The sequence below is a fragment of the Passer domesticus genome, chromosome 5, assembly GCF_036417665.1.
Source record: "Passer domesticus isolate bPasDom1 chromosome 5, bPasDom1.hap1, whole genome shotgun sequence".
In the NCBI taxonomy this organism is placed as follows: Eukaryota; Metazoa; Chordata; class Aves; order Passeriformes; family Passeridae; genus Passer; species Passer domesticus.
In genome coordinates, this window is record NC_087478.1 from 13187805 (window position 1) to 13210422 (window position 22618).

Genomic DNA, 22618 nt, shown 5'->3' on the forward strand with positions numbered 1-22618 from the left:
GTTGCAGTACAGCTGTATTCAGCTATGGTGTAGCTGGTAATATTGCTTTAAGATGCAGTGCTTGTTACACTACAGTCAGTTAAGTCCCAAATAGTTCACTAAATGTGATACAGCCTTAAAAAAAGTACTAATGAAGGATAAGAAGAAGCAAGCAGGTCAAACCCCTTCTACTGACTATTGCAAAGTTTAAGCTTTGAAGATTGTATTTCTACATTTCTATTTCTAATGTTGATAGTAACTTCATTTTTCCTCACAGGAGAATTATGAAATAAACCAATGCAGTGATTATTTCCTGAGCTTGCAAAAAAAAAAAAAAAAAAAAAAAGAGAAAAGAGGAAAAACAACCACTCAACACAACACAGGGGAGTGAAAACTGTCCAAAACCTGTCCAGGTCCACTGTTTAAGAGACCTCTGATAAAGATTAAATCTGACGATAATTACACTTAGCAACACTAAACACTGGCATGGGTGCTCTTCAGCAAGAGAAAAGCCTCAAATTATTGCCTTTGGAAACTAACCACTGTCATACATACACTGAACTGCTTTTTTAATTAGCATTTACAGGCAATTAGTGGAGGGGGCAATCAGTTGATCATACACACATTAGAGTCTTTTGTAATTTTTTCTTAGTCACTTCTGCCAGCAGTAAAGAACATGGTCTGACAGAAATGCTGGCAGTCAGACTGGACAGAAGCATCGGAGAATTCTGTGATTCTGTGACTCTGTGAGACCACCAGCACTCCCCACTGCAAAGCCCACTTTGGCTTTGGCCATGGTGCAGCTGCTGTGCTGAGGATGCACTTCTGGTACATCCACCTATGGTGCCAGGTTTTCTGATCTGCTGGCAATCAATGTGTTCCCTTCAAATACAGTGTTTCAGAGGTCACACCCCTTTAGCTGCACATTCGTGCCATTTTTTCTAGGTTCCTATATAGTTAACATAGTTAAAGCAAAAAAGCCAGATCCCATCTTCTTTACCATGAGGAGTTCCCAGGTTTAGTGGAAAGCAAAGGAATATTAGGCACGTATTATGGTTTGCAGACCTTATACTAACTATACCAGTTTCTTTTTCCAAACAGTGTGGGAGTTAATGAGCATTCCCAGCATAGTATTACGGGTCTGGGACTTGTAGATTTAGCTTTTGACAACTGGGTATGCTGTAAAATTTCTAAGCATCCTGTGGGTGTGCTTGTGGAGGTGGGAAAGTAAGCCATAAAGACTGGAAGATTAATGGGATGTCAGAAAATGAAGAGTACTATAATGCAAGGAGGGAATCTGGGGACAGAATGAACAAGAGAAAGAAAATATAAATGGGAAGAGGATGGGGAATAGAATGAACAGACTGGCAGAAAGAAAGAGAATGAAACTGAAAGGAAGAAAAGATAGGAAAGACACACCTCATTTACCAGCCTTGCCTAAATTTTTTTACAGAATACTTACTCAATTATAAAACCAGGTAGTCAGTAATACAAAATCAATACCTTACTATTAATATAAGACTGCTCAACTAGATTTTGCTCAGGCTCTAATACTCATATATTAAATAGCAAAAAATAGAACAGCATCAAAAGGTGAGTTGGGCACTATTCATCGTTAAATAATCAATGGCCAGATACTTATTTTCCTGACAAACAGGCAATACAGGCACAAATAACTGCAGGCAAAAAATCAATCTTAGAGCTACCACATCACAGTTTAGCAGAGTTACAGAGTTAGCAAACTAACTCTGTAGCTACTGGGCAAGACAGACACTAAAACATACTCCAAGAGAGCCTGAGTTACATTTCAAAAGAAATGGTTTTAGCCAGAAGTTTCAAATCAAAATACAAAATCATGGAAATCTTTCATTCACTCAAAGTATCTTCTAAACCTAGTACCAAAATTAAAATCAGAATGAAACAAAGATTACGCAGGTGGCCTATTTCTTACTTCCTTTAAATTGTGGACAGGGCCACAGACAGAGGGCTCCCAGCACATGTATTCATCTTGTATGGAATTAGAGACATATCAAATCCCTGACAAGTTAGAACAAAGTGTATTATTTTATTTGATTCATTTACAGTAATTTTCTCACCTCAGGAAGCAGTTATTGTTTCATATGCCCCAGACAGGCTATGTAACAGTCCATTGTTGGTTTATGACTAATCCTAAGAGAATGGAAATTTTTATGCACAGCTAGTTTCTAGGTTCAGGCAATACGTTAAAAAAAAAAATGAAGCCCCTCTTAGGACAAAAATTATGTGAAAAAAAAAGCAGAATGGAAATTAATTATTATACTTTAAGGCTTGCATGTACATCTCAAAATTAAACTATCATTATACACACTGGACAAAAAGTTGAGAGCCAGTATTTCAGAATTTGCTACTAATAATAGATATTGATAAGAATTTGTCCTTTGTTATTGATAAGAATTTGTCCTTAATATTTTTCTTCTATCTGAGAAAGCTTAAAGCTAAACAGTTCTGAGATTTGAAAAGCTGCCATAATTACCACCCAGAGGAAAGCATGCATTTGAAAAAATTGACTACAACAGTGATCTACAAAGGAAAGGGGAATCACATCAGAGAATAATATTCAGAATAGCTATCCAACAGGAAAAATATGGAAAATAATATAACTACTTTTGAGATGGAATTTAATGAGTTAATCAGCAGTATTTTATAACCAATTTGTCTGCCACTGCAGGCAACCACTCTTAGCAATTTTAAAGTGTTCCCCTTAGAATCTCCATCCATAAAAAATTTGTACATTTGCCATAAACTTGAAGCTATGGCAATCAAAAGAGTAGAGGGCAAAGAAGAACAGAAGTGCATTTAGGAATATGTTAGCAATACAGTATAATTTTAGTGCATAAACATAAGCATACACAAGTGAAGTAAAAACATGACCCCACAAAGTGTAGGGCAACAACACTACCTACTCAAAAATTAACTACACTGATCTTCAGACTGCAAAAATTATTATGCATCTGGGAGTTAAGGAGAGATGGCATTAAGTCCACCAGTAATATCCTTCTCCATTCAAAGCACTCCTCCATCTGGCAAGTCAAAACATAGTATGTTACAGATAGATGGAAACTAAATTCCACAAATGTAAGAGCTTAAGAAGACTCAGTGAGTCATCAGTTCAACATATGAAGGAAATAAAAGAAAAATCAACATGCTCTAAAGCTAGTTATACCATGAAACAAGTATCACAAATATTTTAAAACATCTAAGTTTCTCAGTATCCATCAGACAATAGTTTTAATAGCTTGATCAGAAGGTTGATACCAGGAACAACTTGGAAAAAAAAGTATGGGTATTTCAATTTATGTTTTTGCAAAACAGATACTCATTCAGCAGAAACTATGAAGAGATGTTCACACCAGATGTCTTTGCTAATTTTCTCTATGAATGAGAACCATTCATTTTATTGACATACCTTCTGATTAATTTTATCCCATCCCATTCCATTTGGTTCTGTAGACAATCACAGACAAGTAGAAGTGTTACGCAGTAATTAGTATGAAGGTGGTTTTTTTCACAATTACATCATGTGGTTGTTTCAAAGAGCAGGTGACTGGATTTAATAACTCAGCAGATGCTGTGCAGGCCAGCATGGCAGCTACAGCCATTCTGAGCACAACCCCATTTGGTCACTTCCTTTCCCACAAAGATAATAACCCTCAGAAGACTAAACAGAAATGTCATTAAAGATTTAAGAAAATATATCTTACATTTCTAATTTGAAAGTATCTGCTAGGATGGAACAAAACAATTTTGCTTTGTCAACAGCCCATATTGCAACTATTTTATGATGGCCAAGATTGTAGTCTTTTATTTTACGATTGCCACTAGTATTATCAGAATAATCTTCTGAAAGCGTGCCTAAGGAAAGAGCAACAATCTTTTTCATCATTAGAAATGCAGCTTGGACAAGCAAACCTGCTCCTCACAAGAGAGAGTGGTGATGACACCGAGTTAATTTGGGGACAGGAATATTCCTAGCATAAGGCTCAACCATAAACAAGAAACTTGCATAACAGGCAAAACTAATGGCTCAAGTGCTACATACACAGCTTCCAAACTCACACTCCACCTTCTCAGGGTGCAGGATTCACTGTGTGGATCATTATTCTCTACCAGTTCTGTCTTAGGGAACTTCACATCAGTATTTCTTTATCCAGTACAAATCTGTCCCAAAGATTCTATGCCACGGGATTTGCACCTCGTGGACTACCAGCTTCCTTCTCAAATGAAAATGTGCTAATTGGCAAAAATATTTATAGTCAATCTGAGACAATTTATGGTTTATCTGAGACAATTGCTACTACTTACACAAAGAAGCAGTGTTACGAATGTAATTAATTGTTAACTTTCATGCAGTTAAATTTCACAAGTACCTGCACCACCAATAATCAGAACAGCTCTCCAAGGAAATTCTCTTTTACAGTATAGTTTAGAAGGACCACATACAGGGAAGTCAAACTTGGACTAGACCCTCACTTAGAAATTATGTTCTATAGCTATTAATGCATAAAAGGACATTTCTATTTTGCTTATCAAAATTAGAACAGTGGCTCTGACTGAAAATCTTTCTCATTCTGCAGAGAACAGATAACCCTGTCCAGGAGAGGCTGTGGCAGGCTGATAGAAATAGACAGACAGATAGATAATTCAAGAGCTGTGATTTCAGTGCGCTGTCACATTGTTACCTCTTATGCAAAACATGCACCATATCCCATTAAAAAGCAGTAGAAGTGTAACACAGCTCAAAAATAATTACATACATTGCTTAGTTGAAGGAAGTTTCATAATTACTAATTAGTCCAGGAATCACTTAAACAGAGTGGTCTGACAATGTGGCAAGCAAGGAATACCACAACATTCCCTAACCATCAAGAAATAGTCAGCACTAAAACACAACAATCCCAGAACAGGATGCACACTGAAATAACCAAACTTGTAAACTAATGCATATTTTCTGACAATGAATACAAAAGACTATTGCAGTCCTTACAGAGTAAGTGGAAAAACTGCTTCCAGATTGTACTTCTGAGTATCTTTGACTGACATTTAGTATTAACTAATTTCATTTGACAGAAAATTTGCTATACTGGGAGCTATTTCACTTACCTTTTAAAGTTTACTGCTCCTTTTGTTTGCAGGAGATAGGAGCTGCAATTTCCAACACAGCACAGCTTTACAAGGTCCAGAGACCCCTTTGAGAGGCTAAAAATCCACAGTCAGATGTTCCTTTACAGTGTTTGCCCCTTCTCCCCTCTCACTACCATTACAACATGCTGCCTCCTTTCAATAATTTTTGCATAAATAACATTACTATCCCTAATGACAAATTCTACTCAAAGACCAAGTGATTGCAAGTTTTGCAAGCACTTGCAGCTACCCAGTTCTTAGTCTTCTCTTACAGACACCAGAAGTGAAAAAAATAGAAGTTACTCCAGGAAAAGCTGCAGTTCAATTTAAAGAGCTCAAGCAAGTAAGCAGCGAAGAAAACTTGGCCACCTAAGTCACAGCCAAGGCAAAATGACCTATTGAGCAGAATTAGTAACTTAGTAAGAAGGGTTGGAATTCTTGCTTTGAGGTATAACTCAGCTATTTTAATTGTAGAAAAAGTAACAAAAAACTAAAAGTAGAAATTAAATGCCAATGAAATTCAGTTTCAGTCTAAAAACAGTATTTTATTTCATTTCCAAATATCCATGCCTAAAAAAAATTAATTGATATACCACTACTCCTAAAAATGAACCTACTTAGGGAAGCTCATCTCTATGTTCATTATCATCCCATCTGTCTTTTGCTCTGTTCATCTCTAAAACCTGAGCAATAAATGAAAAGGTCAAATTGACAATGTAAAGCCAGAGAATACAGGCTTCTTTCTAATGATATCCCAGATCTTCCTCTTTTGGTCTTTGCAGTGTTGCTGGGAGGACACAGAGGTTAAAATATTATGATTTGCTATAGAAATATCATAGGTAATAGTGATATAAACATTGGCTAGATTAGAAATTAATCTTTTAAGCCTTAAGAGGCAAGAGTCCCAAAGCCAAATATTTAACTATGGTTAGGTTAGAGCATCTACCTTCTATGAGCCCATGTTTGAAATACACAACCTCTTTTGGTAGAAGGACTTTCACATGAAAGGAGAACAGCTACAAAGCACAGTTATAAACCTCATCATGTCCTCAAACTAGGTCAGCCTTTTGTTTCTTAGAATAACAAGAAGGAAATAGCAAGAAGCTTTGCACTACAAAGGTTGAGGAGGGGGGGAAAAAAAGAAACAGTAGCAATAAAATACTAGAAAGCAAAGAAACAAGATTTTTCAACACAGCTAAATAGCTTGCCAAAACACTTATTCACCATAATAGTGTAATCAAAGCAACAGATGGCTAAGAGCTAATGGGACAGAAAGGCATCAGGAACTGTTGTAAAGAATTATCTCATGAAACATCAAGCAATGTTCCAAAGTTTACCAAGCCTCAGGCGATCAACGTGACAGCAATTTCAAAGAAAGTATCTGGCACCTCTGAGGACAGATCAGCTGCATTGACTAGCCCATAACAATTACAAATTTTATCCTACAATGCTGTATTTGAGTGTAGGAAGAGTATAAAGTCTTTAAAGAGTAGAAATTATACAAAATTTAAAAAACTAGTCAGGCAACATGGAAATGGGGGCTTCTGAGCCAAATCAAACTTCTTAAAATGCTTCTCTCACCTCTTACACAATTTGACCAATCTCTAAAGCCCTTACTGATAACAAACCAGTTCACATCTGAAGATGTGGCTTCCCTATTAAAAACACAGCTGATGAAGTTTAGAGAGCAGAAGGTGAGATTGCAGCACCTCTCCTGTCCTTGTGAAACCCTGACTTGCACCTGCTGATTCAAGTCCCATTACTGAAGAACAGAAGTGTAAGGACACAAAATCTCGTTACTAATTTTGATATTTGGACAAAAGCTTGTGACCAGATGTTTTCTTCCACCTCCCAAAATCATTATGTACGTGCTGACTCTATTAGATGGTTCAACAAAGCCATTACAAAACCAAAATGGCAAGTTTCACTTTTAACTCAGTCTTAACAATCAACATTAGGAATTAGCAGCTGAAGGGTTTTAACATGTTTTCCTTTCTTTACAAAAAAAAAGAATTAAATTCTATCTCAGAAAAAATATCCTTTAAATGGTATGTTCTGAATGATTTAAATACCTACCACAAGCCATCTGGGTTTTCTTGCTCTCCTGCTAGTCTTTGCAACAAGATAATCATTACCTATGCAAGTGACAACATATCATTTCTGGAATCTGTGCATATATTGTCAACAGCCCTGAAGTGTCCTCAAGTATTTAAAAGGAATGAACTTTAAGAAGCTATTTTATTTTAAATTCTTTATAGCTAATGTTTTCATACTCAACTACAGACAGACCTCCATCATGGTCAGATTTGTTGTTGGATTCTATCAAGAAGAAAAAAAATGTTTTAAAATTCTAAGTTCCAGTTCATTGTATTGCACACCTACAGGAAAGTCTGCAGATAATTCGGTGAAGAATTGTATGTTGCCAGGACTGCTGGAGATGCTCTAATCCACCTGCTTGCTCAAAGGAGGGTTTACCACACCAGGCTGCTCAGGAATGAGCCAGAAGATACTCTTCCTACTCCATTTTCCCTTCCTAGTTCTTACAGCTCCCACAGAATGCAACAATGGATTTGTGCAGTCATTTTCATCAAGTTTTGCTGAGGCCAGCTTGAAAGAGAGCAAACCCATGTATACAGCCAACCATGTCAGTGTTGGCAGTGTTACCTACACCCTGACAGCAGTCTAAGTCTTCCAAGTTCTCCTGTAAATTTGTCCACTGGCATGACAAAACTGACCTCTTTTTTGTTACAGATTCAACATTCATAGAAATAGATTTTACATTTCTAGTTGCTTGTTTTGTTTTGTTGGGTTTTTTTTAAAGGTCAGTCCCTTTCAAATCAAATGGCCAAAGCTGTATCATACAAAAACTTTACTACAAAGGAAAAAAAATCAGAAGTCCTCTGCAGAAAAAGAAATACTGTGCCTAGTTCAGCTCAGACACTGGGATCCAGTTTGGCCACTGAAACAAGGCAGTCCCCACCCCTCACTTCAGCTGTCAGCCAGCAATGCATTCTGAAACCTTCACACAAATGGGAACTTGCTGGGCTGCTGCCTGCACAAGGACAGAAGGGAGGTGAAAGAGAAGAATAAGCAGCTGAGTGCACCTCTTCTTTCACACAGACAACATTATTCATCACCCAAGAACTGCAGTATTCTGATCCAAGATTTTCCTTTCTAATGTCACATACTGTTCAGCTCCCTGTGTCATTTCAAGCTTATCCAAAGCTTTAAATCTTTTTGTTACCATAAATGTAACAATGTACGATAATGCAGAATTTCATGTGGCACTGAGTAGCAGATCAAGAACACGATGAAGCATTGATTTTTTCTGAGAGGATTAAGACAGAGCAGATTTTTAACCCGAGAAAGAGGCAAAATGAATTATATTATCTTATTTAGATGAGTATCATGGCTAGTCGATCATATTTTTCACTCTGCTCTATGCAGATGTGGCTTATTAATGCTTTGTATGTTCTTCTTGGATCACCTAATTGCATTATTGCAGAACCTGTTAACAATCAACAGTCAACAGTACAAACCACAAATAGAATTACAGTCTGGGAGAGGCGTTTAACAATAACATACTATCTTATCTGGAGAGAAAGAACCTCAGTGTAGCTTTAGTTTTGAAGAGACACAGATACACAAAGTAAAAATTTAAAAGGCTGGGATGTATTATACAGAGATCTAGCCAAAGCCCACGTCAGTCTCTGCTCAGCTGCATCCCCGGAATTTACCAGAATTTCACATATGCTGTTCACCTTTCAGTATCTAAAGCAAATCAGAAATATTTTAATCAATTAATTAATGGTAATGAAACCCTTAAATGGACTAGGACGTTGGAAGACAAGTTTATTTAACCTCCTTCTATAAAGATTAGACCCATGTGATCAAAACACTGCAATGTCCGACAAAGAAAAACCTTCATGGCTCCCATTCCAGTCCTACCTCAACTGTTTTCAACAGGATCTAATCTTAGCCTACCTTTCTGCCTCTGTAGCAATGCAAACACCCCTTCCTTATTTCACTGCTCTACCTTATCCATCCCCTAGTCCATCCTCCAGCCCTTCTGCAGTCTTGTTCTCAAAACAGCTCTTTCCATTCGTATCTTCCTCTTTGGAGTTACCCTCAAGACCTAATCTTAGCTTCCAGTTACTGTACTGACACGTGGTGCTCCCAGTCTCCTTCATTCTACCCCTACAGTATAGCTTATTTACAAAGCTTTTCACAGCTGAGCAGTTCATAGCAGTGACCCAGGCCTCTGTGCATATAAATAGATGAATCAATCATCATCATATTTGCATTAATTACCTTAAAAAGGACTAGAATTAGATACATTCTTGCCCTTATAGGTATTATCTAGTCTTGGTGCAGTTTCTCACTGTGGTCAGAGTCATCCAAGACATAATGGTTAACATTTTTCCAGTCCAGGGAAAACACCTAAACAGATGGACAACCAGAACACAGAAACAGACTATGCAACAGCTTCTAATTTAAAGTAATTTCTGTCTGCAAAGAAAGCTGAACTCAATATTATTAAACATTCCTGTATTTTCATGACGGATATTCTATGAGGAGTAATTTTTTTAGTGATCGCAAATGACTTTTACTAATTGGTATGAAACCAACCTAAGTGTTTCATATTTCAAAATAACTAGTCTCAATGGGGAGATCAAAAACATTTTTAATAGCTTTCTAAGGTATTCTGACTTTTTTTTTCCCACTCTCACACACACTGCATAGCTAGTAAGTTCTTAGAATTTATTAATACCTAAAATATTTGGAGCAGTAATGCCACCTGAATTCTTCAAAAAGCATCATCTAAGTTAATATGTATTTAAAACATCATCTACAATAGAAGATTAAGTTTTCATGGTTAGTTGACAACAGGTCAAATTAATTGATATGAATTTCTGAAGAAAAGGACCAGAAGTGAATTTAAAAATTATCCAGCTGATCCTCACATAAATTGTCACTAAACAGAATACAAAATTTTTGGCAAACAGCTAAGTGGTGATTCATAGCAGAGTGATGGGATATAAAACATTAATGACTTCTCAATTTTCACCTATTACTTTACCATAAAAGACAGTTATATAAAAATATTTTTCAGATCAGATCACTTTCAGGAATGCCCATTTATAGAAACTATTTATAAACCACTTTCTTGCACTATCAGAAAAACAGAAGGAGAAATTATGAGATTGGCAGGGCCACACAATAATAAATCCTTACAAATAAACACTGGAAAGTGAAGGCTATTTGTTGTGCTGCACTGAAACATGCAATAAAGTACTTGCAAATACTCCATTATCCAGTCACAGATTTTCGGTCTAATTCTGCATTTATGAGTCACAAACACCTACACAGCAAAAAAAAAGAAAAAAAAGAAAAAAAGAAAGAAAAAAACCCCCAGACATATAATCTGTCAATCCACTTTGATTAACCATTTAGAAAGGCTAGGAGCAGTGAAGAGTTTTACTTTTATAAAAATACCATGTCACAGTTGGACAGCAATTGCATTATGCTTCCTAAATTACCTCTATATAGGGCAAGTGCACAATGGCAAAGTGATATAAAGCTTTCTACATCATAGAGCAGACAAAGTCTGCACAATCCCATAATCTGTTTCTAATTCAGTATATATCTTTTAATAAATGTGCACAGACTCAACAAAATCTGAAAGATCAGGATCTCACAGGACAAAAGAGTCTACCAACATGTTTATTATTGTCACAGCTTCATAACTCTGCAGTAAAACGTTTAAGACAAAATGTGAAAATAAAATCTTTGCCAATTAAAAAAAACAACCCTGTTTTTCTAAATTTACATGCTACGTAAGATTAATTTACCAGTTCAGAGCAACTTCTCCACCAAAAAGTATTTTTCTCCCTTTATAATCCTTTAAGAACAGCAGTATTTTTAAAATTAAAAAAAAAGAGAAGTCTTCCTTATGCATTCTCTGTTTCCCATACTTCTAGCAGCAACAAACATGACCACCAAACATTATAAGATATGTCCAGGAACTTCAGTGACCACAGAAAGATGAAATACTTCAGCATTTCAACTCACAGTTTTGGAATATCCCCAGGAAGTGCCATATTTAAATGATTAATCACTGGCATTCCAAAATATTTATCTTACAGAAACATTAATCTTCATATAGATATACAGATGTATGTACACTATTATGCATCAGCATAGTGCTGAAACAGACCAAAGCGAATCTATCAGTCATAATATTACTTGTAGTACCAGATTTGTGTCATTTTTTATCTTCTGCATGCTATACTAACAACAACAAAACTTATTTGATGGTGTGTTCTTTAGCAAGGGCACAGAGAACAAATATCAAGTGACTTGGGATCTAATACATTCACATCATGCTTTGATTTTCCATCTGAAAAATATGCACCAATATCCACAACTAAAATGTATGCTAAAGATATATTTATTTAGCTATTGCTCTCTGCAACACCTTCTTTTGAGCTTTGTGAATAATTCATCTGCCTATGTCTTCTTTAAAAAACCCACAACAACGAACAGAAACATCTGGAAACACAAGCTAGATTTTATAGCGAACATATCTCACCAACCACAAAGGACAACATTGCTACCACAGCATTATAATACATTACATAACTGAGAAATTTTAGGTCCCAGAGAAGAAGTTCATTGCAGGATATCTAATTGCAAGGCTGAGCCCAGAAATGCATTTTCCCCAAGTGAAAAGCAAGAATATCTATTTTCCACTCAACACTGCTCTATGCACTTCCTTCCTCTTCAACTCTGACTGCAGAGGAGACACTAGAGTCTGACAAATTCATGGACTTCTTAAGCAGCTAAAGATTGTCTTTCATTTCAAACTGTTGTCGTGACAGGTTTCCATAGTACCTTCTTGCAGCAATCACTGCTTCTGCCCCCTATATTTCTATTTTAAAAAATAACTTTGATTAGCAAAAGAAGGGGAGATTTAAAAAAAGGAAAAAAAAAAGGTATGGACAGGGGGGAATGCCCAAGTAAACTGCCTCTGCATCACAGCCAGAGCAGCAGCAGAAAGGAAATTATATACTAAAAGATGCTGTTTGCTGTCTCTTCTCCCTTTGCAGGTTTAAATCACCAGAGAATGGGAAAGCTTATTTTTAACATCAGTTTCAACCATGTGAATTTCTGGGTAAGAAGTAATAGCAGCACAGTTAAGGAACAGTCTGTGAAACAGAAGTTCTTGCAATGACTTGAGCCTGGTTTTAAGTTATAAATAGAAAAAAAAAATCTATTTACTAGAGTTCAGACTCAGCTGTGTAAGACATGATTTTCAGCAAGTCACTGAGGCCTAAATTCAGAAAATGAGCCAAGAGCAGAACCTCCCAAATACACTGTCCACACTGGACTACAATTATTCTTCCCTTTGCCCCATGAAGATCACACCATCTTTATTATGTAGATCCAACCCCTAAGCACAAACTAATTTCTTGTCTGCACCAGTAAATGACAAAAATGTAAAAGACCACCCAGTGCCATGCCTTAGTCCTGAGCCCCTTGGCAGCCACAGCAGTGTGTGACCACCCCAGCCCTGCCTGGTGCTTGAGGGCAGGTCTCTCTCTCCCAAATGAGAACAAGGCAAAGCCCTTCAGGCTAAGGATGACCCTGGCCTTCCTCCTGACTTCCTGCAGTGTTTTAAACAATTCTTCTCCAGCACTTCCATTGTTTTCATCATTTGTGCAGTTAAAGAAACAGCCATCCATGCCTAGAAGGAAGCCCCAGGTACTTATGGTAGTGACTGGTGAATCCCAGCAAAACCAGCCCTAGAAGAGTTGTAAATGTGTGCTGAGGTTCAGTTTTGATATACTAACTGCAAATCAGTGTATCAAATCTCTCCTGCAAATCCCAAACCTTCAGTGCTTAATTCACCAAGTGCTTAATTTGGTTCACTTAGTTCACCCAGAAGACTGAAGAGGTTTTGTGAACCCCACTCCTGTACCTCTCACCACACCACCACAACCCATACTGTGCACAGCAGGACCTTGGAGTCTGCCACATTATCAATCTGTGCATGACCTCTCACTCTCTCAGCTTCTGTTCTTCACCTGCAGAACACTCATGTGGGCACTTCACCTCTGTCACAAAGCTGCTGGAGGGCTAACAGCAACAGTAAGGAATTCTGGTAACACAGATTATGGAGTCATCTAAAGTAGAGAGACAGACCAAATTCAGGTAAACTTTTACTGAAAATGCTAGTCACTCAGCTCAAAACATAAAATACAGAATACAAGAGAACAGCAGCTCCAAGTTTTCTATGCACACCTGGAAACAATGTGTAGTAAACGTGAAACTTGCCACGGGGAATTTCTGAAAGATGCCAAAAAGTTTCTCAACCTTGGAACCTGGTTTCCTTCTACAGGAAAATTGGGCAACATACATTATCAGAAGAGATGCTTATTGATTTGACATTAATACCAAGAATTAATCCGACTAAATGTTGCAATTTAGTACTTTCTCTGAATTAACTGGCCCATTAAAAAACATGCAGATATTTGTAACAGTTTGCAACAGACTTAAACAAAAGATGACAGCTGAGCGTATCAGCTAAAAATTGTATTTTCTTAGCTATGTGCCAGTAAATTAGGCCTCATAGACTTACAAAAAGGAAACATTAAATGATACATAGAACTATGCACAAGGTGTCTGTAGACATTGGGTAAGGTTCATGTGATGTTAGATACTCCCTTTTTGAGAAAATTAAATTATTATTTTAGCTTTTATGTTATACATACATAATTTAGTACCTCCAGTTACCAAGCTAAATATTAAAAAGTTCTCTTCATTCTCTGGTCAAATAGACACCCTAAATAAAAGAAATGCCATTTAAATCCTGGACTGTTGCCAAAATGTCTAATGACTGAAATTCACTGATTTTTTTTTAATTGATGTTCTGAGGAATTCCCAGAAACAGATCTTCAGTATGCAATGCTGTACTTTATCTGTATTCAGAGAGGTTCACACTAGGATCACTAGTGTGTCGAACACATTTTTAATAACGCTGCCACACGCTAAACAAGTTAAGATGAAAACCACACAATTCCAGTTTGAATATAATGACACTATCTCCAGTGGAGAAAAGGTACAGCTGATAGAAGGGAGAGATGTGTGGGACAGACAACTGAAGGAAATTGTCTACTGTCCCTTTCAGTTTATTAATACAGTATGATACCGTGTTACAGCAAGTGCTAGGTTCTGCAGTGCACTGAGTTTTTTAATGTATAAATTTACATTGTGCCTTACTGCTTAAGTTCTGCAGCTCCACTTAATCTACACAAGTACTGTGTCCATCTTCATTTACCTCCAGTATAGCTCATTTTCAAGAAACAATATAGAAAGAAACTCAAAACCTATTGGGATACATGTGTTAACTACTGTACACAAATATTATCTATCCATAACGTGCATTTAAATTCCTAAAATGTGAGCCATACTCCACCATTTCTTTACAAGACTATTATCTCTACATCTGCACACAAGCTTTTCAATGCAATCTTATATTAAGCAATTGAGTGGGTGCAGTGAGTACAGCACAAATATTTTCAGAGAAATTCCTGACTGGATCCTTTCAAATTATTTGCAGTATCTTAGAAGAACATTACCCCTCAAAAGGCCAACAGAATTCCTTTGATTATTTCTGACGTTGTGTGTAGAGCATTTCTGAGACATACAGAGAGTCCCAGCAGACCACAAACATATGCACTCCATTTCAACCTCATGCTCTAATTTAAAAGCTTTAGTAAATACCAACAGATAGTTTAAGCACACACATTTACATGTATTTCTGAGGATCTAGTATTATTGAAACATACATTTTTACTTGAGACAAAATACTACTCAAACTTGGATCTCAACAGCACTCTTCATTGGAGCATCCTTTTCTCAGACACCATTCCTTGTTTCCAAGAGCATAAATTCCTTCCTGCTCTATTTGACAAACGTAATGCCAATTTCACCTCTTCAACAACTAGTTATTTCCTAATAACAACCAGTCCTTTCCTAATTTGAAACCTCATACTTTTTTCTTCAGCAATTTTTATTATTTTATTTATCAGTTATTTTTAAAAGTTTCTTTGTCTTCTCTTTAACACAAATGTTATTCATCTTTCTTGTGGTTGGCTTATCACAACCAGCCACTGATGTCCTTGCAGGTAGCAGGACTCCAGGTAAGAGTTACCTAAAAATGTCATCATTCAGATTTTAAGCATTCTGACAAACCACAAAGATTCCTTCTTTTTTTTTTTTTTGTCACTTGCAAAGCATGCTGCTGGTCTATATACATGGGAGAGCAAACTGCTGGTATTGAATGCCCTTCAACCCTATCAAGTAGTGTGCCAATGGATTTACAAACTCATCAGTGTGTGAAATACAGTATTGAATTATCAACAAGGTGATTCACTTTGTTTACAGCAGCAAATATTTTCCATCAGTGAAATCTGTAATCCATTAAAAATGTGAGTGTCTTGTCAACTGTAAATCACAAACCAAAGCAGGGATGCCCAACCCTTGGCTGGGGAGGCCACTTGCCTTTGTGCAGGTGCAAAGAAGGGCCATAGGCCACATTCCCTACCCTGTGAAAAGACTACAGTAAACACACACAAGTGGTGCTGTGTGTGTCAGAGATGTGACACTTGCTGGGGAGTTGGCACTCAGCTGAGCTCTTATGTGAGCACCCACTGCAATCAGGGTGCTGGATGATCAATTCTGGTGTCAGTTTCAGGACACCATGTCTAAATTTACCACACAGATTGAAGAGATCTTCAGAAGGAGTTCAAGTTTACTTTCCTTCTACAAAGCCACAGTGATCTACAGATGAACATACAAACCACCTAACAGAAATTTATCCAAACTGTTATTCATAGGTCCAGCTTTCACTGCTCCTCACTTGACTACCTCTCAGGTTAGTCCACATCCTTCTTGACATGTTGAATTCAAAACTAGAACCCCCAGGGCCGAATAGAGTACAAAGGTCACACTACTGAGTAGAGCTAAGAAATTACTCCAGGTATACTTATGTTTACACCTCCCAGTACAATATTCTTCTCCTTTGTATCTACTTGACACGGCTGACATTCAGCTTGTAATCCACTATAACTTCAAAATACCCTTCTGCAGGTCTCCTATCCACACAGCTGTTTCTGCTATAGAGCCATGCTTTTCTTCCCTTATTCCTTCTCTTCATGCAGTATCTTACACTGTTCCTTTTTAATAGCATGCTATTTTTTCAAATCAATTTCACAAGATCATTTTAATTCTGTCCTTACAAGACCTCTTAATCCTTCTTAGACAAGTGTAGCCTGCAAATTTAATAAGTATATTCTGTATTCCATCATCCAGACTGAACAGTGCTAGCCCTGGGGCAAATCCCTGCAGAACTTCACTGGATACAATTCTTCCATACTGGAAGAGAATCAACACTGTGTATGGTTTTCCAAACTCTTCTGCACTGATTTTGTAGCGGTTTAAGATTATCCTGACTATCATTAAGTCTAGATTATCCCTCCTCAGTTTGAATTTGAAAATGCCTCAGGTGAAGAACTCTTGCAGACAAAACGTCAGACCCATTTTTTATACCACCATCCTCTAAACGGAACAGCCTTTAACAGAAGGAAGCTAAGCTGGTCTGACAGAACTCACTCTTGAGAAACCTGTGCTGCTCATGAGGCTGGCTCAGCACACGTGCGGTTATCAGGAACTGCTGGGGCACCAGGAAAGTGGTGAATGTGGGCTGTGTTCATACATGCAACAACTTTAAGCCTGTGCATAGGAATGTATTGGGCAAGCACCATGGAAGGCACCTGGCACACAAGGAGCTCTCAGAGGCACACCAGTCCAGGCCACTGTCTCCAGGGGCTACAAGTGGCTAGCAGACTAAAGGTTGACTGCCACTACAGCACATCATCCTAAGCACAGATATCAGCTGCTTAAAATCTAACCTGAAGAACTATGTTGAGGCAAAATATTCTGTAGAAGCAGAATGCTCTCTTTTGAACACAGCATGAAATTACCAGGAAAGTACTTCCCTTTCCAGGAGAGAGTAAGCTACATACACGCTTCCAGCATCCAATTCCTTTTGTGAAATCCAAACTAGATAGCCTCTAAAATTTGCCTTTTAAGGATTAAAGATGGTAGCTGTGAAGTTTTAGAAACAATGGTTAAATCTTTAACTGTCATTTGGTACAAGTCTTCTTCTATTATTACATATTCCTGTGACACACTACCATTTTTAAATAGTATCTAATGTATTTTAACAACGATGTTAGAAGGAAACTTAAATTCAATCAATACATTTGGAAGCCAAAAGATGTGTTACCTTAGAAAGACATTTGCTTTCAGAACTATGAAATATTAATACAGCAACATGACTGAGCCAAGAGAAGTATTTGAAAGATTATTTTACCCTTCAAGATGTGTTCCAAAATTACAGGTGCTGTACTTACTCCCTATTAGCCTAACTTCTAATTGCTGCCCAGTAACATGACATCTTAGTGATAAAGGAATGTTGTTTCATTAATATTTTTAGTTTTGGACTTCTGTCACCCATCATCTAATATCACATATTGCTGCTAATCATTGGAATAACCCCCAGTTTTCAGTTTTTCATCGCTGACTTCTTTAATTGATCTTGATTATTCTAATGAAGATGCTTTGCGCAAAGAAGACGTAAAAGAATTCAAGAATGCCGACAGTAATAAATTAAAATTGTGCAATTAATCTCATGTAGAAAGCAGCTGAGCTCTTTTTTTCAGAGTGAAAACTTGGTCAGAAAATCAGCTGCTGCTGCTGTGAAACCAGCACCTCCTCTAGCTGGTAATCCTGAAAATCTGGCTACTGCATGTCTGCCTGTACACAGGTACTGTCCCACATGCATCTACACTTTGTTACATTGACTATAACAGGGAAAATTGCTTTGCTACCTGTTGAAACATTAGCATTGCATTTTTCAGGAGTACATTTTTCTCCCTTAAAAAACCAATCACCTAACAGATACATTCATGTGCAAGTTAGCTAACCTTTTCGGGTGTTTTTAATCCTTTAAATCAAATTGCATCTCCTCTATCAAAATGTTCATCAGATCTTAAAGATTATACAATCTTACTTACATAAGAGATTATCTGTACTTACTCATACTGATTCTTGAGTCATATATACCATACTCCCCTTTCACCTTAACATCTACAGTAACTCACAATTCAGTCTTTCTTAAGCAAAACTGCTTGATGGCCACCTATGTTTTCATTAATAAGAGTAGAGACAACCTTAAACTAAGGGAGGAATGGTGTTACTCATATGATTTCATTGCAAAGTTGGAGCAGGTGAAGACTACAGAATCCTTCACATCAGCAATAAGGTGTGCCAGAATTTACTACTTCCAGTAAAATAATGTTAGTAATACCTCACAATGTCTGTGTCTGGCCCTGGATATTATAAAAGGTTTTGAAGAGGTTTTTGCTCTTCATTAGTCTTTTAAAAAAATTTTGTCCAAGCATTTTTTAATAAAGTTATACAGCATTTAAAAAATGCAACAAAACCAAAACACGCTGTCCAATGAGGCATTTACATGTCCTTAAATTCAACAGAATTTGCCTTCCACAATAGTTCCTATCAAACTCAATTACAGCTGATGTCAAGAGACTTTGTCCTCCGGTAAAATGCAAAATAAAACCAACACATTTCCAAAAGTTTAGGGAGGGTTGTCCCCTCTTCTCTACAAAGCAAGTGTCTGAAACACTTTGTCTTCCCAAGGTGTTTAAAGCACTGTATCTGTGCCTTTGATATCTTATCTCAGATTCAGATGAATCAGAAATAAGCTAAAAATATTGGCTATCATGAAAAAAAAAACATAATACAGTCTTTCATGTTTTAGCATTTCAGAGTAAGAGCCTGAAATAGTATTCCACCCACACTCAAAAAAGTGAAGATATGCAAAAACTCCCATGTGCAACTTTATTATCTATTATTGAGATGGGAAAATGACAACATTGGCAAAATTTTGCCATTTTTGGTAATAAAGTAGGAAAGCAAATGAATTGGCTCCAGTTCTGAATCTTCTAGTGAACTGCTGGGAAGGAGGAAGCAGACAACAGCATCCTAAAAGCCAAACTGAAAGAGATGAGCCATGGATTGAGAAAAGGTAAAAAGAATGCCTTACTCTCTCTTTGGCTTGGTAGAAAAAGGGCAAAACAAAGAAAAAAATAATTGAAATAGTCGCAATTTATGTAGTAATTCTGATGACACGTTGGTATTTGTTACAGGGCTGGATTAATATAAATAACATAAATACTTACCACAAAATTAAACACAAGCTATGTGCTTTATTCCTTAGAAATAAAAATTGGCCTTTTTTTCCACTAAAAAGCTTTCTAGAGCTATTCACTATAATCATAGATTATATTCAACTCTACCTTCAACTATTTTTACCTTCTTTGCCCTCTCTCTCCTCTAGTTTATTTTTACTAATACTCAACCAACAGGTACAAACCAACTCCTAATTATTCCAGTGAAAATTAAAGATAAGTGAAAATTCAAGATTACTTTTTATTTATAGAGTCTTCAATACTTACCAACATTGCTTCAACAGGGATTAATTCCAAAGAGAGTGTAGTATGAAATACTTCTAAGGCCATATAAATAACATGTTTCCTGAGAAAGTCTACAGCAGGAGTGAGTAACAGGTGGGAAGGTCCAAAATGTGAGAAAAAGTACCATGGTTTTAGTGGATCATTTTAGCCTTCATGTATGTATATATCTGAAACTATGTATTTCACAAATCTTCTCTTGCAGATTTTCAGAAAATAGGCATCTCTGCCTTGTCTTCCACATCCTCATACCACGTGCAGGTCTGTGGTGAAGCAATAGTTAAATCAGGTCTCACACTCAGGATACTATTCCTGCAGCACATTGTAAGTAATATTCTTCTCCAATGCACAACTGGTTTTGGGGTTTTTTTGGCCAGGAAGAAACAATCTCAAAGGTGGCCTAAGTGTATTTCTCTGAAGTTAGATGTAGCCAAATAATAAGCAAACAGCAGCCATAGTATTTTCTATTTGTGTCAAAGTATTGTGTTTTAGCAGAATTCTGGAGGGAAAGGTTTACACAGAAATCATGGATAGTTGAATCGACTTAAAACAGCTGTTAACACAGCATGGTTAAACACAGCCCACTAAAAGGTTTGCTACTGAGTACTGCTTTTGCACAGTTCGTTCTTTGGGGGTGGAAATTTGTGGTATATTCATAAACTTCAAACAATTACAGGAAACAATAAAGCACCAGTTGGTCTACTATCAGACCAACCGAGGCAAATTCTGAATATTTAGAACACAAGAGATTTACTGAAAAGCAACTATCAACAACTATTTAACACCAAAACACAGTCAAAACATTCACACAACAAGTAGTGAAAGGGTCAAGATAGGGAGGAGCACTCTAGGAGCTATACAGAACATGGAGAATAAATGAAGTGCAGACACGTGTCAGCCTTCTGCTACTCCTCAGCAAACTGTCTTGTAACATCTCATTTTATGCAGAAACACAGCAGCAGCTTTAAGCCAAATAAACAACTACATACAGCTTAGCTTTTCAAGTTGTAAGATTAATAAGCAGATAAAGGGGTTTTTTTGTTACACTACACCCCTCTAATCTCTACCTTACAGAGGGCAATAACACACTGTAACCATCCCATTATCTGGAATATCCCACAGCTTCCCAACCACCCCAGGTACACCTTCTGACCCTTGTGACAGATTCCAGATCAAGATTTTGATTTAAAAATGGATATCTCTCCTACAGGTCTTCTATCTACTGACTAAGCCTGGAGAAAAATATTACCACATCATTCATGTGTTCAGGACAGGCTCAGAAGCAGTGGTTCACTGGTTGGAATAAAATTATGTATATTTGTTCCTAATGGGCAGTTATCAAGAAGGCTTTATTTATTTTGCTTAGTCTTTACCCATCAGACTCTTAATATCCTTACTGACACTGATACAAATATTAAAGCTCTAGAGGATCAGCTCTTTATCATCGATCTGAACAAAAATTCACTGATTATAGTAATTTAGACTTGTTTTCTTTTCTGAATTAGATCCTGGTTCATGAGCCTCTTCCCTGGAGAGGGTTCTTTTAGCAAAATATACTAAATTGCTGGCATTTCTGTTCACCTCAATGATGTGCCAGAAAAGAAGAAATTTTTTTAAGGGTTTATTTTGAAGATACAAAATATATACCATTCTAGAATGACAGACTTCAATTACTTTTTTTTCCTTTTTTTTACCTTTTCCCTTCAAACTTAAGCTATAGCAAGGGTTCCTGTGATCTGAATCCTCCACCTGCCTTACTGACTTGTGCTGTTTCTCTAGAGAGATGATGAATCCTTGTTCACCCTCCTTGTTTGCTGACAAAGAACATAGCAGCATTGCAGAAATTATGGTTTCTTATTGATCATTTGAACTTTGCTTGTTGAATTATTACATCAGTGAAAATGCTTGTGTCTGTCTGCATACAAAATCTCAAGGGCAATAAAATATTCTTTAACCTTCTAAGAGATCAAAGGATAATTTTATAATGTAAGAATAAATCCTAAAATGCATCAGTTTCTTCCTCAGGCCAAAGTGCTACACAGTCCTAAACATCCACTCCAAAGTGGAAATGAGAATTGAAAGCCTTACTCTAATCCTGATCTAGGTATGGTAAACTGCACCACATAAGGTATCATCTTTCACCCAAGAGGGATGATGATGATTGAACAAATCTTGTAATAAAGGATCTTGATTGGCTCCAGCATCACTAAAGTACTGAATTTCATGAGTAGGCATTAAGATGACTCTCCAAGGAGATGTAATTTAAACATGGATTTACACTCTGCAACATAGGATGCTTTTCATTAAAGAAAACTAAACCCAGCATTTTCAATGCTAAGCCTTAATTCTAATATATGTTTTAAGTCTTAACATTGCATTTAAAAGGGCTCAAGAAGGCAAAAAAAATCTATACCTCATGTAAAAAAATTGCATTGTTCAGAGTCAGATTCATTCTATTATATGGCTACAGACAAAAGAATACCCATTTGTCTACATTTCATTCTGTCAGACAACCTATCCCAACAAGAACAATCATCACACTGCATGTTTACTACACAGATTTTTGACTCTTGCAGGAATTTCTGACTTCAGAGCTCCAAATGGCTGGGGACAAGCTAAATGAACCCTGGCTTAACCCTACAGAAATTTTCTTATAATTCCTCACAACAGCTCTGAACTTTGTGGAATTGTTCTGACACCTAATATGATATCACTTTTTACAAAAACTCCAGATCAAGAACTTTCTTGGGTGATAAATACTTGTCTGGGTCATTTGCAAGACAGAGGATCTAGTTATGGTCAAGTGTTGTTAGCTTGCTTTTTCAAGCAAAAAAAAAAAAAAAAGAGAGAAGCAAAAGATT

At 36.9% G+C, this 22618-nt stretch overlaps 1 protein-coding gene across 3 annotated transcripts in view; it reads right to left on the reverse strand.

Moving 5' to 3' along the window:
• Positions 1–22618, reverse strand: part of COG5 (component of oligomeric golgi complex 5) — a 170949-nt gene that overhangs the window by 61235 nt on the left and 87096 nt on the right. The window lies entirely within an intron of this gene.